Below are 27861 nucleotides of genomic sequence, written 5' to 3'. Positions count from 1 at the left end.
ACTAGTTTTAGAGTCAAAAAAAAAAAAAAAAAAAAAAAGGATGGGAAAATATGTTAATGTGGTTGCCAATCGAGAAGATGCGATGTAACTTTGGCATGTTGTGTAAATGAATGTGTGTTTTTCCATTTAAAAAAAAAAAAAAAAAAAAAAAAAAAAAAAAAAATCCTGATTAATCATTTTGCTATTTGGATATTACAGCACCTGCAGAAAGGACAACTGAATAACCTGATCAATGGGGAGAGAAAACGTTTTCTTCTGTTTAAAATACGCTTGTCCTCTGTTCTATCAGAAGTGATGTTTGTAAAGTTTCTTTGCAGTATTGTTACTAAGTTTGTGGTTCTTTTGTACTTGAAAATAAAAAGGAAAAAAAAAAAAAACTCTGTTCTTACCTGAGAAGCACAATGGCGACCTGGTCGGCCAGCTATACGCAGACTGAAAGAGGAGATGGCACGAGGAACACCTTAAGATTTGCTCTAAAAGACAAAGATGCAGCTTTCCAGGATCGAATAACTTTTGGGAGGAGGATTTTGTTTGATGCTTTGCAGATTCAGCCCGAGGAGATCTACTGCTTGCAACAGAGTATAACCAACAAGTACTACGATGTGACGCTAACTACGAAAGACACAGCGGAAGAAGCAAGGAGAAAAGCTCACCTGACGTCAAATGAAGAACTAAAAAGGTACATGGTCACCCCTTTATATAGAAGTGACTATAGTATCCTAACTGTACACATGTATAACCCATGGGTTTCAGAAGAGACTATAAGATGTTTTTTGGGAAGACACGTAAAGGTCTTACCTGGAGTAAGAATAATAAAAGATGGTCTGGGCTTGTGGACCGGCAAAAGACAATTCCGCGTCAAAATGGAGGAAGACCCGAATAGTGAAGACGGCTATCGACATCCTCCGGCAGTTTTTTCTATCGGGGCGGACAGAGGCTTCCTCATCTACGCGGGCCAACCTCTGGTTTGCAGAAGATGTGGCGGCAAAGGCCATGAAGCCGCTAATTGCAATCAGGTGAGGTGCCGAAATTGCAATGAAACGGGACATAGCACAAGAGACTGCACTGTACTAAAGAAATGTCATTTATGTGAGTCAGAGGAGCACATGGCAAGAGATTGCACAAAGCCCAGGTCATACGCTGCAGTAGTGGTGGGGCCGGTGGGCCAAGAGAAGGAAACTGGACATGACAAATTAGGAACACCTTTGTTAATGCAGGAGACTCCTGCAGGTGAGAGAAATGAGGCTGACGAGGAAGAAGAAGTTTCTGAGAGAATGATAGAGGTTCCTTTGTTAGATACAGAGGACAGGAATAAGGAAGGATCCTTCGCTACGAGTGAGGACATGACGGAGCAACCGTGGAGAGAGGTTAGGAAAGCAGGAAGAAAGAAGGCGAAAAGAAGGAAAAGGCAGGTTTCGGCCACTCCGCCAGAAGATAGCAATGAGGAAAAATTGGAGACTGCGCCTTTCGGTGTGGAGGGAGAAAGGCGTGCTCCAAAAGGAACTCAAACGGAGTGTACCCACACTCCTTTGAGCACCACGATAAGTGAAAATGATTCCGACGATGGGAGTGAAAATGAAAGTAACGCTGAAAGTTCTCTGATACGAACATTATTTTCTCAGGAAAGTTTGGGGAAGTAGCCCTTACCATTAAATGGATAAGATGAAAATAATGACTTTAAATGTCAGAGGACTGAGGAATGCAAAGAAAAGGGGAGCTGTGTATGAATTTTTAATTACTTGCGACTTTGATATATGTTTAATCCAGGAAGCCCACTTAAGAGACGAGGCCGACGCTCTGCTCTTCACGAAGGAGTGGATAGGAGGCGAAGCAGCATGGAGCGTGGGGAGCGTACATGGATCAGGGGTGGGAGTTTTGTGTGGGAGGAAAAGCATCCAAATCATAGACACGTTCTCTGTAATCCAGGGTAGAGTGATGGTAGTGGACATTAAGAAGGCTGGATTTCAATGTCGCGTGGTTAATATTTATGCACACGCAGAACCACGGGCCCGTAGAGAACTCTTTGCTGGTTTGGATATATGTTTTATGACGAGCAAAGTGATTATCGTGGGAGGAGACTTAAATTGCTCGCTAGACAAGGATGGTGGATCGTCCCTGCTCAGAGATTTTATGGCAAAGTACAGTTTGGCGGATACTATGGGAAAGATATTAGGCAAACAGGTCGGTTATACATGGGAAAATAGTCGAGGAATGAGGAGCAGATTAGATTATATATTAGTAGGAGATAAGGAGAAGGTAACGGGAGGGGGGACAATTTTTGCCCCTTTTACAGACCATAAAGCAATTTGGGTAATGGTAATTTCCGGAGGAGCAGTTTTTGGTAAGGCATATTGGAAATTGAATAATGACGTCTTGGCAGAATATGAGTATAGGGAAAGATTTAGAGAAATCTTCGGAAGTTGGGTGGAAATGAAAGGGTTGTATGAGGACAGAGTGAGGTGGTGGGAAGAAACGAAAAAGAGAATAAAAACGTTTTCAATTGCTTATAGCACACAGAGAGCGCAGGCTTCCAAAGAGGTTTTCAAGAAGCTCCAGGAAAAGATTGCAGGGATAGAAGCTCAGAGGAATAACAACAAAAACGGGGGAGCGAGTGAGGAATTGAATGTATTATTGAAGAAACAGGAGGATTTGTTCCAGAATAGAGCGAAAACAAGAATGTTTAAATTTATGCAGGAGGAGCATATGCGACAGGAGAAGTGCTCGGCCTATTTTTTCGCTCATATGAAAAAGAGAGAGGAAAAAGGGGCAATTATGGAGTTGGAAAGTGATGGGAAATTGGTTACCGGGCGGGATAACTTATTGAAGGTGGTAGAAGAGTACTATAGATCATTGTTTGGCGTGGAAAAAGTAGATGAAGATGCCCAAGAAATAATCTTGGGATTTCTGGAAGAGAGGCTATCAGAGGACGAAAGGAAGATATTGGAAAGGAGTATAACAAATCACGAACTATACGAGGCGACAAAGACAATGAAGAATAACAAGGTACCTGGGATAGACGGACTTACGAAGGAGTTTTATATCACATTTTGGGATCTCATTGGAGACCACTTGTTGGAGGTATTTAATGAAATGTGTGAAAAGGGTAGAATGCCAAAGAGTATGAGGACAGGAGTGATAAGTCTAATACATAAGAAAGGTTCACCTGCAGCGCTTTCAAACTATAGGCCTCTCTCAATGGTCTGCGTGGACTATAAAATCCTGAGTAGAACCCTAGCAAGACGTCTGGCCCGAGTTATGCCTGCTATTATAAATGCAGACCAGACATGTGGGGTGAAGGGCAGACAGATTGGTTGGAATTTACAACTACATAGAGATGTGCTTATGTACATAGAAGAGAGGAACTTGACATCAATATGTGTGACACTTGATCAGGAAAAAGCCTTCGATAGGGTCAACCACGATTTCCTGTGGAGGGTGATGAGAACTTTTGATATAGGGGGAAAATTTTTGAACTGGATAAGTATGATGTATACTGACATAATTTGCAAGGTAAAGATAAACGGATACTTAACAGAGGAAGTGCAACAGAAGAGAGGGCTACGGCAGGGTTGTCCCCTGTCCGCCCTACTCTATGTCATATACGTAGAACCGTTAGCATGCGCAATAAGGGGAAATGAGAAAATCAGAGGGGTGGTTTTGCCAGGGGGGGAGGTGCTGAAAATCTCGCAGTACGCAGATGATACAGTACTCTATCTGGAAGATGATGGGAGTGTGAGGGAGACGATGCAAACAATACAGACCTTTGAGAGTGCGGCGGGGTCAAAGGTTAATAAGGAAAAATCAAAATACAAATATTTGGGAAGATGGGCAGGTAGGAGAGAGATGCTCTGTGGGCTCTCGTTGTGTGAAGGGCCCATGCGGGTTTTGGGCATTGATTTTGGGAACCCTGGGGGGGACGCAAATCATAATTGGGACTTGAAGATGGCAAAAGTCACAAAGAAATTGGGGATGTGGTCCAAAAGAAAGCTCACTATAACTGGCAAGGTTTTGGCCGTAAAAGCTGACATCTTACCTGCCCTACTCCATTTGGCATATGTCTTCCCAATGCCACAGACTCATAGGAAGGTGCTAACACGGGGAATTTTTAAATTAATTTGGGGGGGGTATGAATACGTAAAAAGAACAACGATGTATCAGACAATACAAAAAGGTGGGAGGGATGTCCCATGCATCCCCTTGAAATTGGACGTGATGTATTATAGCAATATCTGTAATCTATTGAATAGGCCCAATATACACAAATGTCAAGTTTTGATCCGCTTTTGGTTATCTGGTCCCATGAGACAATTGATCGAGTGGGACAATAGAGTGCCGAGGGCGGAAAGCAGGCCAGAACATTATTCAAGGATGATTAAATGGCGAGAGAAGCACCAGGAATATAAGGACAAGGACCTAATGTTGAATCACAAAAAACTGTATAGAACTTTGGTGCAGAAAACCCACACCCAAAACATATGGGTGCAGGAGGAGGTATGGAAACGAGCCCAAAAAAAGGAACTGAGCAACGGGTGCAGGGACCTTAATTGGTTGCTGCTGCATAAAAAAATACCAGTAAGGTCAATAATGTATGCACATAGATTGTGTGACAATAAGAACTGCCCGAGAAGCACATGTCAAAGAGAAGAAACAATAGAGCATGTAATGTGGGGATGTCCTTTCGCGGGAGAAGTGTGGGGCGAAATGCAGAGGCAGTATGATTGTTTAAAAGGAATCTTGTACAATGAAGTAATGTCCCTTACGGGGTGGGAGAAGGGAAGCAATCGAAAAGAAAAGTCTCTTTTACTAGTGTCTTTGGTGAAACTATATTTGTGGAAGGCTCGGCAAGGGTATATTCTGGGGTCATATAAATGGACAGTTATGGGCACATGTAGGTTGGTAGAGAAAGAAATAGAAAAAGTATGGCATTTTGAGATATTGAAGTGGGGGTGGGATGCAATCAAAGACAGGTGGAAAACCATTTTTCAGAAGCCACCTAATTTTGGAGACTAAGTGGGGAAAGGTTTTAGTTTGTTTTGAGAGCAATATACAGTAAGACTAGTTTTAGAGTCAAAAAAAAAAAAAAAAAAAAAAAAAAAAAGGATGGGAAAATATGTTAATGTGGTTGCCAATCGAGAAGATGCGATGTAACTTTGGCATGTTGTGTAAATGAATGTGTGTTTCTCCATTTTAAAAAAAAAAAAAAAAAAAAAAAAAAAAAAAAAAAAATCCTGATTAATCATTTTGCTATTTGGATATTACAGCACCTGCAGAAAGGACAACTGAATAACCTGATCAATGGGGAGAGAAAACGTTTTCTTCTGTTTAAAATACGCTTGTCCTCTGTTCTATCAGAAGTGATGTTTGTACAGTTTCTTTGCAGTATTGTTACTAAGTTTGTGGTTCTTTTGTACTTGAAAATAAAAAGGAAAAAAAATCTGTTCTTATCAGTTTAATATCTGATACGCCCCCGATTCGGGGGCAACGTATTAAACACATTTTTAGAACAGGGAGCCGAATAAGGGGCTCGCTCTGTTCGCTCCACGCATCGACCTGGTATTGCAGCGCCTCCGGGAACGGTGCCCCCTTTGCTGACTTTGTGCAAAAGCAAAAAAGCCAAACAAAGTAAGGTCTGCCAAGCCAAGAGCCAGAAAGCAGCCGGAAGCCGCGAACGTGCTCCTCTCCAGTCACCCCTCTCCTGTCAAAGTCGAACTCTGGAGCAGAGCAGGCGGGGCCTGAGATCTGCCCCTTCAGCCAAGCAAACAGGGCCTACCGTGACGCCGGAAGACGGGACGATGAGTCACTGCGGCTTCCAGCGAGGCCAAAGAAACACACACTCTGGCTTCTCTTCAAAACGTACAAGTCTTTCGCCTTTTACTAAAGACTTCCGTGGAGAGCGAAGCTAAGGAGTTGCACCTATTTTTGGCAGGGTCTGCCGTCTGGCTGGGCCCTCTCCTCGTTGTTCAAAAGAAGAAATAGAAGAAAGAGCGCAGTTCCAGGGAGTTCCGCAGGCCTCTGAGCTACTGTGGGTGGGCGGAGAATTGAAGCGGAGCCCTCCCTGTGAGCCAAGTGAAAGAGCGCACCGTCACAAGCGAGAAGTGTCCCGAGAAGGCGGATCAGCCAGGAACCTGCAGGAGGCCATCGCTTCTCGGCCTTTTGGCTAAGATCAAGTGTAGTATCTGTTCTTATCAGTTTAATATCTGATACGCCCCCGATTCGGGGGCAACGTATTAAACGCATTTTTAGAAAAGGGAGCCGAATAAGGGGCTCGCTCCGTTCGCTCCACGCATCGACCCGGTATTGCAGCGCCTCCGGGAATGGTGGCCCCTTTGCTGACTTTGTGCAAAAGCAAAAAAGCCAAACAAAGTAAGGTCTGCCAAGCCAAGAGCCAGAAAGCAGCCTGAAGCCGCGAACGTGCTCCTCTCCAGTCACCCCTCTCCTGTCAAAGTCAAACTCTGGAGCAGAGCAGGCGGGGCCTGAGATCTGCCCCTTCAGCCAAGCAAACAGGGCCTACCGTGACGCCGGAAGACGGGACGAGGAGTCACTGCGGCTTCCAGCGAGGCCAAAGAAACACACACTCTGGCTTCTCTTCAAAACGTACAAGTCTTTCGCCTTTTACTAAAGACTTCCGTGGAGAGCGAGGCTAAGGAGTTGCACCTATTTTTGGCAGGGTTTGCCGTCTGGCTGGGCCCTCTCCTCATTGTTCAAAAGAAGAAATAGAAGAAAGCGCGCAGTTCCAGGGAGCTCCGCAGGCCTCTGAGCTACTGTGGGTGGGCGGAGATTTGACGCCGAACCCTCCCTGTGAGCCAAGTGAAAGAGCGCACCGTCACAAGCGAGAAGTGTCCCAAGAAGGCGGATCAGCCAGGAACCTGCAGGAGGCCATCGCTTCTCGGCCTTTTGGCTAAGATCAAGTGTAGTATCTGTTCTTATCTGAGAAGCACAATGGCGACCTGGTCGGCCAGCTATACGCAGACTGAAAGAGGAGATGGCACGAGGAACACCTTAAGATTTGCTCTAAAAGACAAAGATGCAGCTTTCCAGGATCGAATAACTTTTGGGAGGAGGATTTTGTTTGATGCTTTGCAGATTCAGCCCGAGGAGATCTACTGCTTGCAACAGAGTATAACCAACAAGTACTACGATGTGACGTTAACTACGAAAGACACAGCGGAAGAAGCAAGGAGAAAAGCTCACCTGACGTCAAATGAAGAACTAAAAAGGTACATGGTCACCCCTTTATATAGAAGTGACTATAGTATCCTAACTGTACACATGTATAACCCATGGGTTTCAGAAGAGACTATAAGATGTTTTTTGGGAAGACACGTAAAGGTCTTACCTGGAGTAAGAATAATAAAAGATGGTCTGGGCTTGTGGACCGGCAAAAGACAATTCCGCATCAAAATGGAGGAAGACCCGAATAGTGAAGACGGCTATCGACATCCTCCGGCAGTTTTTTCTATCGGGGCGGACAGAGGCTTCCTCATCTACGCGGGCCAACCTCTGGTTTGCAGAAGATGTGGCGGCAAAGGCCATGAAGCCGCTAATTGCAATCAGGTGAGGTGCCGAAATTGCAATGAAACGGGACATAGCACAAGAGACTGCACTGTACTAAAGAAATGTCATTTATGTGAGTCAGAGGAGCACATGGCAAGAGATTGCACAAAGCCCAGGTCATACGCTGCAGTAGTGGTGGGGCCGGTGGGCCAAGAGAAGGAAACTGGACATGACAAATTAGGAACACCTTTGTTAATGCAGGAGACTCCTGCAGGTGAGAGAAATGAGGCTGACGAGGAAGAAGAAGTTTCTGAGAGAATGATAGAGGTTCCTTTGTTAGATACAGAGGACAGGAATAAGGAAGGATCCTTCGCTACGAGTGAGGACATGACGGAGCAACCGTGGAGAGAGGTTAGGAAAGCAGGAAGAAAGAAGGCGAAAAGAAGGAAAAGGCAGGTTTCGGCCACTCCGCCAGAAGATAGCAATGAGGAAAAATTGGAGACTGCGCCTTTCGGTCTGGAGGGAGAAAGGCGTGCTCCAAAAGGAACTCAAACGGAGTGTACCCACACTCCTTTGAGCACCACGATAAGTGAAAATGATTCCGACGATGGGAGTGAAAATGAAAGTAACGCTGAAAGTTCTCTGATACGAACATTATTTTCTCAGGAAAGTTTGGGGAAGTAGCCCTTACCATTAAATGGATAAGATGAAAATAATGACTTTAAATGTCAGAGGACTGAGGAATGCAAAGAAAAGGGGAGCTGTGTATGAATTTTTAATTACTTGCGACTTTGATATATGTTTAATCCAGGAAGCCCACTTAAGAGACGAGGCCGACGCTCTGCTCTTCACGAAGGAGTGGATAGGAGGCGAAGCAGCATGGAGCGTGGGGAGCGTACATGGATCAGGGGTGGGAGTTTTGTGTGGGAGGAAAAGCATCCAAATCATAGACACGTTCTCTGTAATCCAGGGTAGAGTGATGGTAGTGGACATTAAGAAGGCTGGATTTCAATGTCGCGTGGTTAATATTTATGCACACGCAGAACCACGGGCCCGTAGAGAACTCTTTGCTGGTTTGGATATATGTTTTATGACGAGCAAAGTGATTATCGTGGGAGGAGACTTAAATTGCTCGCTAGACAAGGATGGTGGATCGTCCCTGCTCAGAGATTTTATGGCAAAGTACAGTTTGGCGGATACTATGGGAAAGATATTAGGCAAACAGGTCGGTTATACATGGGAAAATAGTCGAGGAATGAGGAGCAGATTAGATTATATATTAGTAGGAGATAAGGAGAAGGTAACGGGAGGGGGGACAATTTTTGCCCCTTTTACAGACCATAAAGCAATTTGGGTAATGGTAATTTCCGGAGGAGCAGTTTTTGGTAAGGCATATTGGAAATTGAATAATGACGTCTTGGCAGAATATGAGTATAGGGAAAGATTTAGAGAAATCTTCGGAAGTTGGGTGGAAATGAAAGGGTTGTATGAGGACAGAGTGAGGTGGTGGGAAGAAACGAAAAAGAGAATAAAAACGTTTTCAATTGCTTATAGCACACAGAGAGCGCAGGCTTCCAAAGAGGTTTTCAAGAAGCTCCAGGAAAAGATTGCAGGGATAGAAGCTCAGAGGAATAACAACAAAAACGGGGGAGCGAGTGAGGAATTGAATGTATTATTGAAGAAACAGGAGGATTTGTTCCAGAATAGAGCGAAAACAAGAATGTTTAAATTTATGCAGGAGGAGCATATGCGACAGGAGAAGTGCTCGGCCTATTTTTTCGCTCATATGAAAAAGAGAGAGGAAAAAGGGGCAATTATGGAGTTGGAAAGTGATGGGAAATTGGTTACCGGGCGGGATAACTTATTGAAGGTGGTAGAAGAGTACTATAGATCATTGTTTGGCGTGGAAAAAGTAGATGAAGATGCCCAAGAAATAATCTTGGGATTTCTGGAAGAGAGGCTATCAGAGGACGAAAGGAAGATATTGGAAAGGAGTATAACAAATCACGAACTATACGAGGCGACAAAGACAATGAAGAATAACAAGGTACCTGGGATAGACGGACTTACGAAGGAGTTTTATATCACATTTTGGGATCTCATTGGAGACCACTTGTTGGAGGTATTTAATGAAATGTGTGAAAAGGGTAGAATGCCAAAGAGTATGAGGACAGGAGTGATAAGTCTAATACATAAGAAAGGTTCACCTGCAGCGCTTTCAAACTATAGGCCTCTCTCAATGGTCTGCGTGGACTATAAAATCCTGAGTAGAACCCTAGCAAGACGTCTGGCCCGAGTTATGCCTGCTATTATAAATGCAGACCAGACATGTGGGGTGAAGGGCAGACAGATTGGTTGGAATTTACAACTACATAGAGATGTGCTTATGTACATAGAAGAGAGGAACTTGACATCAATATGTGTGACACTTGATCAGGAAAAAGCCTTCGATAGGGTCAACCACGATTTCCTGTGGAGGGTGATGAGAACTTTTGATATAGGGGGAAAATTTTTGAACTGGATAAGTATGATGTATACTGACATAATTTGCAAGGTAAAGATAAACGGATACTTAACAGAGGAAGTGCAACAGAAGAGAGGGCTACGGCAGGGTTGTCCCCTGTCCGCCCTACTCTATGTCATATACGTAGAACCGTTAGCATGCGCAATAAGGGGAAATGAGAAAATCAGAGGGGTGGTTTTGCCAGGGGGGGAGGTGCTGAAAATCTCGCAGTACGCAGATGATACAGTACTCTATCTGGAAGATGATGGGAGTGTGAGGGAGACGATGCAAACAATACAGACCTTTGAGAGTGCGGCGGGGTCAAAGGTTAATAAGGAAAAATCAAAATACAAATATTTGGGAAGATGGGCAGGTAGGAGAGAGATGCTCTGTGGGCTCTCGTTGTGTGAAGGGCCCATGCGGGTTTTGGGCATTGATTTTGGGAACCCTGGGGGGGACGCAAATCATAATTGGGACTTGAAGATGGCAAAAGTCACAAAGAAATTGGGGATGTGGTCCAAAAGAAAGCTCACTATAACTGGCAAGGTTTTGGCCGTAAAAGCTGACATCTTACCTGCCCTACTCCATTTGGCATATGTCTTCCCAATGCCACAGACTCATAGGAAGGTGCTAACACGGGGAATTTTTAAATTAATTTGGGGGGGGTATGAATACGTAAAAAGAACAACGATGTATCAGACAATACAAAAAGGTGGGAGGGATGTCCCATGCATCCCCTTGAAATTGGACGTGATGTATTATAGCAATATCTGTAATCTATTGAATAGGCCCAATATACACAAATGTCAAGTTTTGATCCGCTTTTGGTTATCTGGTCCCATGAGACAATTGATCGAGTGGGATAATAGAGTGCCGAGGGCGGAAAGCAGGCCAGAACATTATTCAAGGATGATTAAATGGCGAGAGAAGCACCAGGAATATAAGGACAAGGACCTAATGTTGAATCACAAAAAACTGTATAGAACTTTGGTGCAGAAAACCCACACCCAAAACATATGGGTGCAGGAGGAGGTATGGAAACGAGCCCAAAAAAAGGAACTGAGCAACGGGTGCAGGGACCTTAATTGGTTGCTGCTGCATAAAAAAATACCAGTAAGGTCAATAATGTATGCACATAGATTGTGTGACAATAAGAACTGCCCGAGAAGCACATGTCAAAGAGAAGAAACAATAGAGCATGTAATGTGGGGATGTCCTTTCGCGGGAGAAGTGTGGGGCGAAATGCAGAGGCAGTATGATTGTTTAAAAGGAATCTTGTACAATGAAGTAATGTCCCTTACGGGGTGGGAGAAGGGAAGCAATCGAAAAGAAAAGTCTCTTTTACTAGTGTCTTTGGTGAAACTATATTTGTGGAAGGCTCGGCAAGGGTATATTCTGGGGTCATATAAATGGACAGTTATGGGCACATGTAGGTTGGTAGAGAAAGAAATAGAAAAAGTATGGCATTTTGAGATATTGAAGTGGGGGTGGGATGCAATCAAAGACAGGTGGAAAACCATTTTTCAGAAGCCACCTAATTTTGGAGACTAAGTGGGGAAAGGTTTTAGTTTGTTTTGAGAGCAATATACAGTAAGACTAGTTTTAGAGTCAAAAAAAAAAAAAAAAAAAAAAAAAAAAAAAAAAAAAAAAGGATGGGAAAATATGTTAATGTGGTTGCCAATCGAGAAGATGCGATGTAACTTTGGCATGTTGTGTAAATGAATGTGTGTTTTTCCATTTAAAAAAAAAAAAAAAAAAAAAAAAAAAAAAAAAAAAAAAATCCTGATTAATCATTTTGCTATTTGGATATTACAGCACCTGCAGAAAGGACAACTGAATAACCTGATCAATGGGGAGAGAAAACGTTTTCTTCTGTTTAAAATACACTTGTCCTCTGTTCTATCAGAAGTGATGTTTGTAAAGTTTCTTTGCAGTATTGTTACTAAGTTTGTGGTTCTTTTGTACTTGAAAATAAAAAGAAAAAAAAAAAAAAAAAATAAATCTGTTCTTCTCAGTTTAATATCTGATACGCCCCCGATTTGGGGGCAACGTATTAAACGCATTTTTAAAACAGGGAGCCGAATAAGGGGCTCGCTCTGTTCGCTCCACGCATCGACCCGGTATTGCAGCGCCTCCGGGAACGGTGCCCCCTTTGCTGACTTTGTGCAAAAGCAAAAAAGCCAAACAAAGTAAGGTCTGCCAAGCCAAGAGCCAGAAAGCAGCCTGAAGCCGCGAACATGCTCCTCTCCAGTCACCCCTCTCCTGTCAAAGTCGAACTCTGGAGCAGAGCAGGCGGGGCCTGAGATCTGCCCCTTCAGCCAAGCAAACAGAGCCTACCGTGACACCGGAAGCCGGGACGAGGAGTCACTGCGGCTTCCAGCGAGGCCAAATAAACACAAACTCTGGCTTCTCTTCAAAACGTACAAGTCTTTCGCCTTTTACTAAAGACTTCCGTGGAGAGCGAGGCTAAGGAGTTGCACCTATTTTTGGCAGGGTCTGCCGTCTGGCTGGGCCCTCTCCTCGTTGTTCAAAAGAAGAAATAGAAGAAAGCGTGCAGTTCCAGGGAGCTCCGCAGGCCTCTGAGCTACTGTGGGTGGGCGGAGATTTGACGCCGAACCCTCCCTGTGAGCCAAGTGAAAGAGCGCACCGTCACAAGCGAGAAGTGTCCCGAGAAGGCGGCTCAGCCAGGAACCTGCAGGAGGCCATCGCTTCTCGGCCTTTTGGCTAAAATCAAGTGTAGTATCTGTTCTTATCAGTTTAATATCTGATACGCCCCCGATTTGGGGGAAATGTATTAAACGCATTTTTAGAACAGGAAGCCGAATAAGGGGCTCGCTCCGTTCGCTCCACGCATCGACCCGGTATTGCAGCGCCTCCGGGAACGGTGCCCCCTTTGCTGACTTTGTGCAAAAGCAAAAAAGCCAAACAAAGTAAGGTCTGCCAAGCCAAGAGCCAGAAAGCAGCCTGAAGCCGCGAACGTGCTCCTCTCCAGTCACCCCTCTCCTGTCAAAGTCGAACTCTGGAGCAGAGCAGGCGGGGCCTGAGATCTGCCCCTTCAGCCAAGCAAACAGGGCCTACCGTGACGCCGGAAGCCGGGACGAGGAGTCACTGCGGCTTCCAGCGAGGCCAAAGAAACACACACTCTGGCTTCTCTTCAAAACATACAAGTCTTTCGCCTTTTAGTAAAGACTTCCGTGGAGAGCGAGGCTAAGGAGTTGCACCTATTTTTGGCAGGGTCTGCCGTCTGGCTGGGCCCTCTCCTCCTTGTTCAAAAGAAGAAATAGAAGAAAGCGCGCAGTTCCAGGGAGTTCCGCAGGCCTCTGAGCTACTGCCCCTTTTGCTGACTTTGTGCAAAAGCAAGAAAGCCAAACAAAGTAAGGTCTGCCAAGCCAAGAGCCAAAAAGCAGCCTGAAGCCGCGAACGTGCTCCTCTCCAGTCACCCCTCTCCTGTCAAAGTCGAACTCTGGAGCAGAGCAGGCGGGGCCTGAGATCTGCCCCTTCAGCCAAGCAAACAGGGCCTACCGTGACGCCGGAAGACGGGACGAGGAGTCACTGCGGCTTCCTGCGAGGCCAAAGAAACACACACTCTGGCTTCTCTTCAAAACGTACAAGTCTTTCGCCTTTTACTAAAGACTTCCGTGGAGAGCGAGGCTAAGGAGTTGCACCTATTTTTGGCAGGGTCTGCCGTCTGGCTGGGCCCTCTCCTCGTTGTTCAAAAGAAGAAATAGAAGAAAGCGCGCAGTTCCAGGCAGATCCGCAGGCCTCTGAGCTACTGTGGGTGGGCGGAGATTTGAAGCGGAGCCCTCCCTGTGAGCCAAGTGAAAGAGCGCACCGTCACAAGCGAGAAGTGTCCCGAGAAGGCGGCTCAGCCAGGAACCTGCAGGAGGCCATCGCTTCTCGGCCTTTTGGCTAAGATCAAGTGTAGTATCTGTTCTTATCAGTTTAATATCTGATACGCTCCTGATTCGGGGGCAACGTATTAAACGCATTTTTAGAACAGGGAGCCGAATAAGGGGCTCGCTCCGTTCGCTCGACACATCGACCCGGTATTGCAGCGCCTCCGGGAACGGTGCCCCCTTTGTTGACTTTGTGCAAAAGCAAAAAAGCCAAACAAAGTAATGTCTGCCAAGCCAAGAGCCAGAAAGCAGCCAGTCACCCCTCTCCTGTCAAAGTCGAACTCTGGAGCAGAGCAGGCGGGGCCTGAGATCTGCCCCTTCAGCCAAGCAAACAGGGCCTACCGTGTGCCGGAAGACGGGACGAGGAGTCACTGCGGCTTCCAGCGAGGCCAAAGAAACACACACTCTGGCTTCTCTTCAAAACGTACAAGTCTTTCGCCTTTTACTAAAGACTTCCGTGGAGAGTGAGGCTAAGGAGTTGCACCTTTTTTTGGCAGGGTCTGCCGTCTGGCTGGGCCCTCTCCTCGTTGTTCAAAAGAAGAAATAGAAGAAAGCGCGCAGTTCCAGGCAGCTCCGCAGGCCTCTGAGCTACTGTGGGTGGGCGGAGATTTGAAGCGGAGCCCTCCCTGTGAGCCAAGTGAAAGAGAGCACCGTCACAAGCGAGAAGTGTCCCAAGAAGGCGGCTCAGCCAGGAACCTGCAGGAGGCCATCGCTTCTCGGCCTTTTGGCTAAGATCAAGTGTAGTATCTGTTCTTACCTGAGAAGCACAATGGCGACCTGGTCGGCCAGCTATACGCAGACTGAAAGAGGAGATGGCACGAGGAACACCTTAAGATTTGCTCTAAAAGACAAAGATGCAGCTTTCCAGGATCGAATAACTTTTGGGAGGAGGATTTTGTTTGATGCTTTGCAGATTCAGCCTGAGGAGATCTACTGCTTGCAACAGAGTATAACCAACAAGTACTGCGATGTGACGCTAACTACGAAAGACACAGCGGAAGAAGCAAGGAGAAAAGCTCACCTGACGTCAAATGAAGAACTAAAAAGGTACATGGTCACCCCTTTATATAGAAGTGACTATAGTGTCCTAACTGTACACATGTATAACCCATGGGTTTCAGAAGAGACTATAAGATGTTTTTTGGGAAGACACGTAAAGGTCTTACCTGGAGTAAGAATAATAAAAGATGGTCTGGGCTTGTGGACCGGCAAAAGACAATTCCGCGTCAAAATGGAGGAAGACCCGAATAGTGAAGACGGCTATCGACATCCTCCGGCAGTTTTTTCTATCGGGGCGGACAGAGGCTTCCTCATCTACGCGGGCCAACCTCTGGTTTGCAGAAGATGTGGCGGCAAAGGCCATGAAGCCGCTAATTGCAATCAGGTGAGGTGCCGAAATTGCAATGAAACGGGACATAGCACAAGAGACTGCACTGTACTAAAGAAATGTCATTTATGTGAGTCAGAGGAGCACATGGCAAGAGATTGCACAAAGCCCAGGTCATACGCTGCAGTAGTGGTGGGGCCGGTGGGCCAAGAGAAGGAAACTGGACATGACAAATTAGGAACACCTTTGTTAATGCAGGAGACTCCTGCAGGTGAGAGAAATGAGGCTGACGAGGAAGAAGAAGTTTCTGAGAGAATGATAGAGGTTCCTTTGTTAGATACAGAGGACAGGAATAAGGAAGGATCCTTCGCTACGAGTGAGGACATGACGGAGCAACCGTGGAGAGAGGTTAGGAAAGCAGGAAGAAAGAAGGCGAAAAGAAGGAAAAGGCAGGTTTCGGCCACTCCGCCAGAAGATAGCAATGAGGAAAAATTGGAGACTGCGCCTTTCGGTGTGGAGGGAGAAAGGCGTGCTCCAAAAGGAACTCAAACGGAGTGTACCCACACTCCTTTGAGCACCACGATAAGTGAAAATGATTCCGACGATGGGAGTGAAAATGAAAGTAACGCTGAAAGTTCTCTGATACGAACATTATTTTCTCAGGAAAGTTTGGGGAAGTAGCCCTTACCATTAAATGGATAAGATGAAAATAATGACTTTAAATGTCAGAGGACTGAGGAATGCAAAGAAAAGGGGAGCTGTGTATGAATTTTTAATTACTTGCGACTTTGATATATGTTTAATCCAGGAAGCCCACTTAAGAGACGAGGCCGACGCTCTGCTCTTCACGAAGGAGTGGGTAGGAGGCGAAGCAGCATGGAGCGTGGGGAGCGTACATGGATCAGGGGTGGGAGTTTTGTGTGGGAGGAAAAGCATCCAAATCATAGACACGTTCTCTGTAATCCAGGGTAGAGTGATGGTAGTGGACATTAAGAAGGCTGGATTTCAATGTCGCGTGGTTAATATTTATGCACACGCAGAACCACGGGCCCGTAGAGAACTCTTTGCTGGTTTGGATATATGTTTTATGACGAGCAAAGTGATTATCGTGGGAGGAGACTTAAATTGCTCGCTAGACAAGGATGGTGGATCGTCCCTGCTCAGAGATTTTATGGCAAAGTACAGTTTGGCGGATACTATGGGAAAGATATTAGGCAAACAGGTCGGTTATACATGGGAAAATAGTCGAGGAATGAGGAGCAGATTAGATTATATATTAGTAGGAGATAAGGAGAAGGTAACGGGAGGGGGGACAATTTTTGCCCCTTTTACAGACCATAAAGCAATTTGGGTAATGGTAATTTCCGGAGGAGCAGTTTTTGGTAAGGCATATTGGAAATTGAATAATGACGTCTTGGCAGAATATGAGTATAGGGAAAGATTTAGAGAAATCTTCGGAAGTTGGGTGGAAATGAAAGGGTTGTATGAGGACAGAGTGAGGTGGTGGGAAGAAACGAAAAAGAGAATAAAAACGTTTTCAATTGCTTATAGCACACAGAGAGCGCAGGCTTCCAAAGAGGTTTTCAAGAAGCTCCAGGAAAAGATTGCAGGGATAGAAGCTCAGAGGAATAACAACAAAAACGGGGGAGCGAGTGAGGAATTGAATGTATTATTGAAGAAACAGGAGGATTTGTTCCAGAATAGAGCGAAAACAAGAATGTTTAAATTTATGCAGGAGGAGCATATGCGACAGGAGAAGTGCTCGGCCTATTTTTTCGCTCAAATGAAAAAGAGAGAGGAAAAAGGGGCAATTATGGAGTTGGAAAGTGATGGGAAATTGGTTACCGGGCGGGATAACTTATTGAAGGTGGTAGAAGAGTACTATAGATCATTGTTTGGCGTGGAAAAAGTAGATGAAGATGCCCAAGAAATAATCTTGGGATTTCTGGAAGAGAGGCTATCAGAGGACGAAAGGAAGATATTGGAAAGGAGTATAACAAATCACGAACTATACGAGGCGACAAAGACAATGAAGAATAACAAGGTACCTGGGATAGACGGACTTACGAAGGAGTTTTATATCACATTTTGGGATCTCATTGGAGACCACTTGTTGGAGGTATTTAATGAAATGTGTGAAAAGGGTAGAATGCCAAAGAGTATGAGGACAGGAGTGATAAGTCTAATACATAAGAAAGGTTCACCTGCAGCGCTTTCAAACTATAGGCCTCTCTCAATGGTCTGCGTGGACTATAAAATCCTGAGTAGAACCCTAGCAAGACGTCTGGCCCGAGTTATGCCTGCTATTATAAATGCAGACCAGACATGTGGGGTGAAGGGCAGACAGATTGGTTGGAATTTACAACTACATAGAGATGTGCTTATGTACATAGAAGAGAGGAACTTGACATCAATATGTGTGACACTTGATCAGGAAAAAGCCTTCGATAGGGTCAACCACGATTTCCTGTGGAGGGTGATGAGAACTTTTGATATAGGGGGAAAATTTTTGAACTGGATAAGTATGATGTATACTGACATAATTTGCAAGGTAAAGATAAACGGATACTTAACAGAGGAAGTGCAACAGAAGAGAGGGCTACGGCAGGGTTGTCCCCTGTCCGCCCTACTCTATGTCATATACGTAGAACCGTTAGCATGCGCAATAAGGGGAAATGAGAAAATCAGAGGGGTGGTTTTGCCAGGGGGGGAGGTGCTGAAAATCTCGCAGTACGCAGATGATACAGTACTCTATCTGGAAGATGATGGGAGTGTGAGGGAGACGATGCAAACAATACAGACCTTTGAGAGTGCGGCGGGGTCAAAGGTTAATAAGGAAAAATCAAAATACAAATATTTGGGAAGATGGGCAGGTAGGAGAGAGATGCTCTGTGGGCTCTCGTTGTGTGAAGGGCCCATGCGGGTTTTGGGCATTGATTTTGGGAACCCTGGGGGGGACGCAAATCATAATTGGGACTTGAAGATGGCAAAAGTCACAAAGAAATTGGGGATGTGGTCCAAAAGAAAGCTCACTATAACTGGCAAGGTTTTGGCCGTAAAAGCTGACATCTTACCTGCCCTACTCCATTTGGCATATGTCTTCCCAATGCCACAGACTCATAGGAAGGTGCTAACACGGGGAATTTTTAAATTAATTTGGGGGGGGTATGAATACGTAAAAAGAACAACGATGTATCAGACAATACAAAAAGGTGGGAGGGATGTCCCATGCATCCCCTTGAAATTGGACGTGATGTATTATAGCAATATCTGTAATCTATTGAATAGGCCCAATATACACAAATGTCAAGTTTTGATCCGCTTTTGGTTATCTGGTCCCATGAGACAATTGATCGAGTGGGACAATAGAGTGCCGAGGGCGGAAAGCAGGCCAGAACATTATTCAAGGATGATTAAATGGCGAGAGAAGCACCAGGAATATAAGGACAAGGACCTAATGTTGAATCACAAAAAACTGTATAGAACTTTGGTGCAGAAAACCCACACCCAAAACATATGGGTGCAGGAGGAGGTATGGAAACGAGCCCAAAAAAAGGAACTGAGCAACGGGTGCAGGGACCTTAATTGGTTGCTGCTGCATAAAAAAATACCAGTAAGGTCAATAATGTATGCACATAGATTGTGTGACAATAAGAACTGCCCGAGAAGCACATGTCAAAGAGAAGAAACAATAGAGCATGTAATGTGGGGATGTCCTTTCGCGGGAGAAGTGTGGGGCGAAATGCAGAGGCAGTATGATTGTTTAAAAGGAATCTTGTACAATGAAGTAATGTCCCTTACGGGGTGGGAGAAGGGAAGCAATCGAAAAGAAAAGTCTCTTTTACTAGTGTCTTTGGTGAAACTATATTTGTGGAAGGCTCGGCAAGGGTATATTCTGGGGTCATATAAATGGACAGTTATGGGCACATGTAGGTTGGTAGAGAAAGAAATAGAAAAAGTATGGCATTTTGAGATATTGAAGTGGGGGTGGGATGCAATCAAAGACAGGTGGAAAACCATTTTTCAGAAGCCACCTAATTTTGGAGACTAAGTGGGGAAAGGTTTTAGTTTGTTTTGAGAGCAATATACAGTAAGACTAGTTTTAGAGTCAAAAAAAAAAAAAAAAAAAAAAGGATGGGAAAATATGTTAATGTGGTTGCCAATCGAGAAGATGCGATGTAACTTTGGCATGTTGTGTAAATGAATGTGTGTTTCTCCATTTAAAAAAAAAAAAAAAATCCTGATTAATCATTTTGCTATTTGGATATTACAGCACCTGCAGAAAGGACAACTGAATAACCTGATCAATGGGGAGAGAAAACGTTTTCTTCTGTTTAAAATACGCTTGTCCTCTGTTCTATCAGAAGTGATGTTTGTACAGTTTCTTTGCAGTATTGTTACTAAGTTTGTGGTTCTTTTGTACTTGAAAATAAAAAGGAAAAAAAAATCTGTTCTTATCAGTTTAATATCTGATACGCCCCCGATTCGGGGGCAACGTATTAAACGCATTTTTAGAACAGGGAGCCGAATAAGGGGTTCGCTCCACGCATCGACCCGATATTGTAGCTCCTCCGGGAACGGTGCCCCCTTTGCTGACTTTGTGCAAAAGCAAGAAAGCCAAACAAAGTAAGATCTGCCAAGCCAAGAGCCAGAAAGCAGCCTGAAGCCGCGAACGTGCTCCTCTCCAGTCACCCCTCTCCTGTCAAAGTCGAACTCTGGAGCAGAGCAGGCGGGGCCTGAGATCTGCCCCTTCAGCCAAGCAAACAGGGCCTACCGTGACGCCGGAAGCCGGGACGAGGAGTCACTGCGGCTTCCAGCGAGGCCAAAGAAACACACACTCTGGCTTCTCTTCAAAACGTACAAGTCTTTCGCCTTTTACTAAAGACTTCCGTGGAGAGTGAGGCTAAGGAGTTGCACCTATTTTTGGCAGGGTCTGCCGTCTGGCTGGGCCCTCTCCTCGTTGTTCAAAACAAGAAATAGAAGAAAGCGCGCAGTTCCAGGGAGTTCCGCAGGCCTCTGAGCTACTGCCCCTTTTGCTGACTTTGTGCAAAAGCAAGAAAGCCAAACAAAGTAAGGTCTGCCAAGCCAAGAGCCAGAAAGCAGCCTGAAGCCGCGAACGTGCTCCTCTCCAGTCACCCCTCTCCTGTCAAAGTCGAACTCTGGAGCAGAGCAGGCGGGGCCTGAGATCTGCCCCTTCAGCCAAGCAAACAGGGCCTACCGTGACGCCGGAAGCCGGGACGAGGAGTCACTGTGGCTTCCAGCGAGGCCAAAGAAACACACACTCTGGCTTCTCTTCAAAACTTACAAGTCTTTCGCCTTTTACTAAAGACTTCCGTGGAGAGTGAGGCTAAGGAGTTGCACCTATTTTTGGCAGGGTCTGCCGTCTGGCTTGGCCCTCTCCTCGTTGTTCAAAAGAAGAAATAGAAGAAAGCGCGCAGTTCCAGGCAGCTCCAAAGGCAGCTCCGCAGGCCTCTGAGCTACTGTGGGTGGGCGGAGATTTGAAGCGGAGCCCTCCCTGTGAGCCAAGTGAAAGAGCGCACCGTCACAAGCGAGAAGTGTCCCGAGAAGGCGGCTCAGCCAGGAACCTGCAGGGGGCCATCGCTTCTCGGCCTTTTGGCTAAGATCAAGTGTAGTATCTGTTCTTATCAGTTTAATATCTGATACGCCCCCGATTCGGGGGCAACGTATTAAACGCATTTTTAGAACAGGGAGCCGAATAAGGGGCTCGCTCCGTTCGCTCCACGCATCGACCCGGTATTGCAGCGCCTCCGGGAATGGTGCCCCCTTTGCTAACTTTGTGCAAAAGCAAAAAAGCCAAACAAAGTAAGGTCTGCCAAGCCAAGAGCCAGAAAGCAGCCTGAAGCCGCGAACGTGCTCCTCTCCAGTCACCCCTCTCCTGTCAAAGTCGAACTCTGGAGCAGAGCAGGCGGGGCCTGAGATCTGCCCCTTCAGCCAAGCAAACAGGGCCTACCGTGACGCCGGAAGCCGGGATGAGGAGTCACTGCGGCTTCCAGCGAGGCCAAAGAAACGCACACTCTGGCTTCTCTTCAAAACGTACAAGTCTTTTGCCTTTTACTAAAGATTTCCGTGGAGAGTGAGGTTAAGGAGTTGCACCTATTTTTGGCAGGGTCTGCCGTCTGGCTGGGCCCTCTCCTCGTTGTTCAAAAGAAGAAATAGAAGAAAGCGCGCAGCTCCGCAGGCAGCTCCGCAGGCAGCTCCGCAGGCAGCTCCGCAGGCCTCTGAGCTACTGTGGGTGGGCGGAGATTTGAAGCGGAGCCCTCCCTGTGAGCCAAGTGAAAGAGCGCACCGTCACAAGCCAGAAGTGTCCCGAGAAGGCGGCTCAGCCAGGAACCTGCAGGAGGCCATCGCTTCTCGGCCTTTTGGCTAAGATCAAGTGTAGTATCTGTTCTTATCAGTTTAATATCTGATACGCCCCCGATTCGGGGGCAACGTATTAAACGCATTTTTAGAACAGGTAGCCGAATAAGGGGCTCGCTCCGTTCGCTCCATGCATCGACCTGGTATTGCAGCGCCTCCGGGAACGGTGCCTCCTTTGCTGACTTTGTGCAAAAGCAATGGCTATCAGGCCCATTGAGACAACTGACCAAGTGGGACAATAGTGTGCCCAGAGCAGAAAGCAGACCGGTGTATTATGCAAAGCTGATCAAGTGGCGGGAGAAGCATTTAGAATGTAAGGATAAGGACCTTGCCCTGAATCATAAGACCTTGTATAGGACCCTGGTGGAAAAAACCCACACACAGTGTTTGTGGGTGAAAGAGGCTACATGGAAACGAGCACAAGGAAAAGACTTGAGCAATGGGTGTAAAGATTTGAACTGGTTGCTGCTACACAGGAAAATCCCTGTGAGATCCATAATGTATGCTCATAGATTAAGCGACAACAAAAACTGTCCAAGGACTACTTGTCAAGGAGAAGAAGAAACGATAGAACATGTAATGTGGGGATGTGGTTTTGCGCAAGAAGTGTGGAGAGAAATGCAAGTGCAATATGAGTGTTTAAATGGCATCCAATATGATGAGCTAATGTTCCTTACAGGGAAGGAAAAAAGAAACGAGGCCAGCGGAAAGATCCCCTTGTTAATGGCCCTGACAAAACTATTTTTGTGGAAGGCTCGACAGGGGTACATCCTGGGGTCTTACAAATGGACAGCTAGAACTACACGTAGAATAATAGTAAAAGAAATAGAGAAGACTTGTCTTTTAGAGAAAACTAAATGGGGCTGGGACACAATTAAGGATAGGTGGAAACATGTCTTCCAAACACCTCCCGGTTTCAGGAAGGCTTAAGAGATTCAAACTAGGAGGATAGTTTGATTTTTGTGTTTCCGATAGAGTTCTGTCGTTCTAGAACGGTCGTTTTGGGTTTGAGAAGAATATTATAGAGTACGGGCCCATGTAGTGGTAAGATGCGGCTCCATTTGGTGCCTGTTTTATTTTATTTTATTTTTTATTTCTTTATTTTTCTTGTATTCTATTATTACTAATATGTTTCTGGTGTTGTTTTGACTTTTTTAATGAATTGTATGAAATAAATAAATTTTGGAAAAAAAAAAAAAAAAATCTGTTCTTATCAGTTTAAGGGGGCCTCAGCCCACAGCACAATGTGTCAATTTATTGATGCAAGTGATGAGGTGGCCAGTACCTGAAGTCACGAACACAATCCTATTACCCTACCTGCATACTTGCCTAATACCCAAAACCAAAGACTCAGTTCAGCATTTATCCAGCAGCACAGGCCCTGGATTTTTGAAGATGGCCTCAGGAACCAGCACAGGGCCTGGTGTGGTGTAGTTAGCCTCGGCCAGCAGAACAAGACATTGGTGAAAACAGCCGAAAGCCATGTCGTTAATGTGCCCTCATTAATGGGCAGCTGCTTTGGGTCTTTTAATACACCCCTTTTCTGGATCAAAAGCAGTTCAATGACATGAAAATGAAAGGCTTACAGCACCAGGTATTCCCAGGCAGTCTCCCATCCAAGTACTAACCAAGCCCAGCCCTGCTTAGCTTTCGAGATCAGATGAGGTCAGGCGTGTTCAGGGTCGTATGGCCGTAAGCTGCTGCCCACAGCACAATGTGTCAATTTATGGAATCAAATGATGAGATAGCCAGTAGCTGAAGTCACGAACACAATCCTATAACCCTACCTGCATGCTTGCCTAATACCCTAAACCAAAGACTCAGTTTAGCATTTATCCAGCAGCACAGGCCCTGGATTTTTGAAGATGGCCTCAGGAACCAGCACAGGGCCTGGTGTGGTGTAGTTAGCCTCGGCCAGCAGCACTGGCCCTGGTGTGTTGTAGGTGGCCTCAGCCAGCAGAACAAGACATTGGTGAAAACAGCCAAAAGCAATGTCGTTATGTGCCCTCATTAATGTGCAGCTGCTTTGGGTCTTTTAATACACCCCTTCTCTGGATCAAAACCAGTTCAATGACATGAAAATGAAAGGCTTACAGCACCAGGTATTCCCAGGCAGTCTCCCATCCAAGTACTAACCAAGCGCAGCCCTGCTTAGCTTCTGAAATCAGACGAGGTCAGGCATGCTCAGGGTGGTATGGCCATAAGCTGCTGCCCACAGCACAATGTGTCAATTTATGGAATCAAGTGATGAGGTGGCAAGTACCTGAAGTCACGAACATAATCCTATAACCCTACCTGCATGCTTGCCTAATACCCTAACCCAAAGACTCAGTTTAGCATTTATCCAGCAGCACAGGCCATGGATTTTTTGAAGATGTCCTCAGGAACCAGCAAAGGGCCTGGTGTGGTGTAGTTAGCCTCGGCCAGCAGCACTGGCCCTGGTGTGTTGTAGGTGGCCTCAACCAGCAGAACAAGACATTGGTGAAAACAGCCAAAAGCAATGTCGTTAATGTGCCCTCATTAATGGGTAGCTGCTTTGGGTCTTTTAATAGACTCCTTCTCTGGATCAAAAGCAGTTCAATGACATGAAAACTAAAGGCTTACAGCACCAGGTATTCCCAGGCAGTCTCCCATCCAAGTACTAACCAAGCACAGCCCTGCTTAGCTTCCGAGATATTAGCTAAATATTTAGTTTCCCGTAACATTTAGATTAAACTTTTAACATTTAGATTTATATATAATGTTTACATTTAACATTTAGATTTAAATATAATATTTACATTTAACATTTAACATTTAAATATAATATTTACATTTAACATTTAAATATAATATTTACATTTAACATTTAGATTTATATATAATATTTACATTTAACATTTAGATTTAAATATAATATTTACATTTAACATTTAACATTTAAATATAATATTTACATTTAACATTTAACATTTAAATATAATATTTACATTTAACATTTAGATTTATATATAATATTTACATTTAACATTTAGATTTAAATATAATATTTACATTTAACATTTAAATATAATATTTACATTTAACATTTAACATTTAAATATAATATTTACATTTAACATTTAGCATTTAGATTCAACATTTAAAATTCTGTTTTAAATATAAAAAGTTGCAAATATTTTACTAAATGTTGTAAAAAATGACTAGAAAAAACATGTTTTTGTAAGATTTAGAGCTAAATGTGGAAAAATGTTGCCGTTAATTTCAGCATGTTTCAGTTTACAAACGGCGCCCCATACATAGGCTGTATCCCAATTCAGATCGTCTGCAGCCTTAAAGTACGCAGCCTTAACGGTCCACAAGGGCTGCGTACTCAAAGACCACTAAGGCCGGAAGTGCGAGGCTTCTGAAATGGGACGGTCTAGCCTCCGTTGCGCTGCCCAGGTTGCCTAGCAACCATGATACTAACAGCTAACGTTTCGTACAGCATTGACAGGAATGAAGGAGAAAATCTTTTGTTCATTTGTTTGTTTGTTTCTACATGAGCTTTGATCATTCTCTGTAAGATTAAGGTCAGCTATTGAACAGCGTATATTTTAAAGTAAAGGCTTTAAAACCAAGTTAGTACAAACGTCACTAATGTCATATAACTTTCCCGACATGTGGCCAACAGGAATGTTTTAATATTCTTCGTTATTAAACATTTACACATAAATAAGTGACATGATATTCAGTACTTACTTAAAGTTTGCTCTTCGGGCGCCCCTCATCCGCCGTTTTTTTCCGCCAAAATTATCCACACCCACCGCCGTGCTATGCATTCTGGGATATGTTGGGCCACGAAGTCTACACCGCCACATCCTTAAAATTCAGGGAAATGAAGGACGCATTTGAGGGCCGGATTTCGAGCAGCCTTCGAAGTGGGACAGCCTTCGTCGCGTCGCTGTGACGTAATTAAAATGCGGCCTTTAAGGCTGCAGACCCTGAATTGGGATACAGCCATAGCCTGACATATGAAACAGGAAAAGACGGCCGTGTAATCCCTTTATTTCCCTTGAGAGAGAAATGGATCTGAAACCACAGAAACCAGATTGTTTGCAGACACACAGATAATAAAGTCATGCTGCTCAGAAATGTTAGATACAGATAAAGATGGAGTGTGTGTGTGTGTGTGTGTGTGTGTGCTGAGCCAAGATTGTGAAACAGCCTAACTGCCTCAGTAATTATGGACCTTATAGTCCTTACAAACACTGTTTCACTAACTTCAGTAAACATTTTACATACATATGTCACTGCTGTATAATTGACAGCAAACACCGTGAACGCAGCGGTGCACGAGCCACTGCAGTGAAGCTCACGTACAGCTTTGTGGGCTCAAAATGTGGTTATAAATATTTTGTACTTGTACTTTTGTATGTGTAAAAAGAATTTGTGTGTGTGTGTAAAAAAGATTTGTATGTGGACTTAGCCAAAAAAAACGTGGGAATCTCTGCAAGTTACAAGTACGAATTTTGACCCTATTTTTCTTCCTTTCATCTGATTGGTCAATGTCATGTCAATGACAAATGTAACAATCCAATCAGAGAACAGATGGGTTTGGCTGTCGGAGGGGAGCTTTTTTGAACTGCGGGTTATTACTCTATATTATTACTTACTCTAATATTACTAATAATAATTATTAGTAATATTAATTATTAATTATCTAATAATATACTAATCTAATATTACTTACACCACACTTTACAGTTATTTATTTGTAAAAAATGTTTGGAATCATGTATGATTTTTGTTCCACTTCTCACATGTTTACCACTTTGTGTTGGTCTTTCACGTGGAATTCCAAAAAAATTGATTCATGTTTGCAGCTGTAATGTGACAAAATGTGGAAAAGTTTAAGGGGGCCGAACACTTTTGCAAGCCACTGTAAGGAGCTTGGAAAGAAAAGCAGCTGGCATCAGGACATCCAGATGTTTTTCTTCTCTACAAAGGTGTATTAAAAAAAGAACAGCAAATTATAATATTACAGCGGATGTGTGACCTTAAAGGTTTCTGGCTAAAAAGGTCACTGATCAAACTGGTTCTTGCTCACAAAAAACATTTTAATCAGATTCTCTGCAGGAAAATTTGAAAACATTTCCTCCTAACTTCTCAGTATTCACTTATCAGCATTCAGTCAAACGTTCATTTACGGGTGTAGTTAAAAAACTGCTAATAACTGACTTTCCACAGCAGTTGTTTGGTCGGACACAGTAAGAGATGTAATCTGTTACTCTTCATGTGAGAAAGAAGGTGTCTCTGAGATGTACTAATAGTGTGTTAGTTCCAAATAGTAAATTAGTGAATGTATTTCATGGCAGTTTGATTATTCTGGGACAAACAGTGCAGTCTTCCTCAAAGCATCACTGTGAATATAATCATATAATGTTAAAAATATAATAACAGTCTTTTTATTATTGGTCAATGAAATAAATAAATCCTCTTTATTATCAGAGTGAAAACAGACTTCCACAAACAAACGTCAACTGATGACTCCATAAATATTAAGCCCTTCAAAGGTGACTGACCTACTTCAACAGCCAAAATCACATATTTCTGGAAGGTCCACTCACTGGTTATTCAGCATGCCAGGCTACAGTTACACCATGCAGACAAAAGAGCACTCGGAGCAAGTTAAAGGAAAGTTTATTCAAAAGTAGAAGTCTGGGAATGGAGACAGAGGAGTTCACTTAAATCTGTCATTATGAAACGGAAGCAATCAAATCTGCCTAAATCTGACACTCAAAGGTAAACTGGATACCTGGCTGACCATCACGTTCACGACCAGGTGAGGACGGATCAAAGATCAGGAGTCGATTTCAGGCTTGGGCTCGCTTTCATCATATTAGTCCAATCCAATCCAACTTTATTTATAGAGTACGTTAAAACCAACATGGTTGAACAAAGTGCTTTCCATCACAAAAACTGAGATAACAGTAAAAAACAACATAAACAGACAAAGAAAGTGAAATAACAATAAAATAAATACATAAATGAAAAAAAGATTTAAAAATTAAATTCTTAAATATATTAAATATTAAAACTAGCGCTGTCAGCGTTAATCTCGTTAAAATGACGTTAACGCCACGCGGCAAATCTCCGTTAGTGAATTAACGCAGATCGTGTGGTTGTTTGATGACAACAGAAAAAAAGTTGCATCTAAGAACACGTTTTTTTTCTTACTGATGCTCATTAGTGAAACACAAAGACATTAGACTAGTGATGGTAAATTTGATTCTTTTTACTGA

General features: G+C 44.2%; 16 non-coding genes and 5 pseudogenes across 16 annotated transcripts; 19 read left to right on the top strand and 2 right to left on the bottom strand.

The window, feature by feature from the left end:
• The first annotated feature begins 5400 nt into the window (after positions 1-5400).
• LOC146503164 (U2 spliceosomal RNA) lies at positions 5401-5587 on the top strand. Its single transcript, XR_014869105.1, has one exon. It is a non-coding gene; the product is annotated as a U2 spliceosomal RNA (small nuclear RNA).
• A 243-nt stretch (positions 5588-5830) lies between these two features.
• Positions 5831-5943, top strand: LOC146503163 (U5 spliceosomal RNA). The gene has a single exon (XR_014868914.1). It is a non-coding gene; the product is annotated as a U5 spliceosomal RNA (small nuclear RNA).
• Positions 5944-6137: 194 nt separating this feature from the next.
• Positions 6138-6328, top strand: LOC146503162 (U2 spliceosomal RNA). Its single transcript, XR_014869046.1, has one exon. It is a non-coding gene; the product is annotated as a U2 spliceosomal RNA (small nuclear RNA).
• A 243-nt stretch (positions 6329-6571) lies between these two features.
• LOC146503161 (U5 spliceosomal RNA) lies at positions 6572-6684 on the top strand. The gene has a single exon (XR_014868958.1). It is a non-coding gene; the product is annotated as a U5 spliceosomal RNA (small nuclear RNA).
• Positions 6685-6878: 194 nt separating this feature from the next.
• Positions 6879-7003, top strand: LOC146503160 (U2 spliceosomal RNA; annotated as a pseudogene).
• Positions 7004-11951: 4948 nt separating this feature from the next.
• On the top strand, positions 11952-12151 carry LOC146503159 (U2 spliceosomal RNA). The gene has a single exon (XR_014869110.1). It is a non-coding gene; the product is annotated as a U2 spliceosomal RNA (small nuclear RNA).
• A 243-nt stretch (positions 12152-12394) lies between these two features.
• LOC146503158 (U5 spliceosomal RNA) lies at positions 12395-12507 on the top strand. Its single transcript, XR_014868919.1, has one exon. It is a non-coding gene; the product is annotated as a U5 spliceosomal RNA (small nuclear RNA).
• A 194-nt stretch (positions 12508-12701) lies between these two features.
• Positions 12702-12892, top strand: LOC146503157 (U2 spliceosomal RNA). Its single transcript, XR_014869087.1, has one exon. It is a non-coding gene; the product is annotated as a U2 spliceosomal RNA (small nuclear RNA).
• Positions 12893-13135: 243 nt separating this feature from the next.
• LOC146503156 (U5 spliceosomal RNA) lies at positions 13136-13248 on the top strand. Its single transcript, XR_014868995.1, has one exon. It is a non-coding gene; the product is annotated as a U5 spliceosomal RNA (small nuclear RNA).
• Positions 13249-13579: 331 nt separating this feature from the next.
• LOC146503155 (U5 spliceosomal RNA) lies at positions 13580-13692 on the top strand. The gene has a single exon (XR_014868927.1). It is a non-coding gene; the product is annotated as a U5 spliceosomal RNA (small nuclear RNA).
• A 194-nt stretch (positions 13693-13886) lies between these two features.
• LOC146503154 (U2 spliceosomal RNA) lies at positions 13887-14077 on the top strand. Its single transcript, XR_014869081.1, has one exon. It is a non-coding gene; the product is annotated as a U2 spliceosomal RNA (small nuclear RNA).
• A 217-nt stretch (positions 14078-14294) lies between these two features.
• LOC146503153 (U5 spliceosomal RNA) lies at positions 14295-14407 on the top strand. Its single transcript, XR_014868933.1, has one exon. It is a non-coding gene; the product is annotated as a U5 spliceosomal RNA (small nuclear RNA).
• Positions 14408-14601: 194 nt separating this feature from the next.
• On the top strand, positions 14602-14726 carry LOC146503152 (U2 spliceosomal RNA; annotated as a pseudogene).
• Positions 14727-19632: 4906 nt separating this feature from the next.
• On the top strand, positions 19633-19811 carry LOC146503151 (U2 spliceosomal RNA; annotated as a pseudogene).
• Positions 19812-20054: 243 nt separating this feature from the next.
• LOC146503150 (U5 spliceosomal RNA) lies at positions 20055-20167 on the top strand. Its single transcript, XR_014868907.1, has one exon. It is a non-coding gene; the product is annotated as a U5 spliceosomal RNA (small nuclear RNA).
• A 331-nt stretch (positions 20168-20498) lies between these two features.
• On the top strand, positions 20499-20611 carry LOC146503149 (U5 spliceosomal RNA). The gene has a single exon (XR_014868949.1). It is a non-coding gene; the product is annotated as a U5 spliceosomal RNA (small nuclear RNA).
• A 206-nt stretch (positions 20612-20817) lies between these two features.
• Positions 20818-21008, top strand: LOC146503148 (U2 spliceosomal RNA). The gene has a single exon (XR_014869030.1). It is a non-coding gene; the product is annotated as a U2 spliceosomal RNA (small nuclear RNA).
• Positions 21009-21251: 243 nt separating this feature from the next.
• LOC146503147 (U5 spliceosomal RNA) lies at positions 21252-21364 on the top strand. Its single transcript, XR_014868952.1, has one exon. It is a non-coding gene; the product is annotated as a U5 spliceosomal RNA (small nuclear RNA).
• Positions 21365-21584: 220 nt separating this feature from the next.
• On the top strand, positions 21585-21775 carry LOC146503146 (U2 spliceosomal RNA). The gene has a single exon (XR_014869057.1). It is a non-coding gene; the product is annotated as a U2 spliceosomal RNA (small nuclear RNA).
• A 1402-nt stretch (positions 21776-23177) lies between these two features.
• LOC146503145 (5S ribosomal RNA) lies at positions 23178-23296 on the bottom strand (annotated as a pseudogene).
• A 389-nt stretch (positions 23297-23685) lies between these two features.
• LOC146503144 (5S ribosomal RNA) lies at positions 23686-23804 on the bottom strand (annotated as a pseudogene).
• Positions 23805-27861: the final 4057 nt, after the last annotated feature.

This window comes from Neolamprologus multifasciatus, chromosome 14 (assembly GCF_963576455.1).
Source record: "Neolamprologus multifasciatus chromosome 14, fNeoMul1.2, whole genome shotgun sequence".
In the NCBI taxonomy this organism is placed as follows: domain Eukaryota; kingdom Metazoa; phylum Chordata; class Actinopteri; order Cichliformes; family Cichlidae; genus Neolamprologus; species Neolamprologus multifasciatus.
This window is presented reverse-complemented; position numbering and strand designations above follow the sequence as displayed.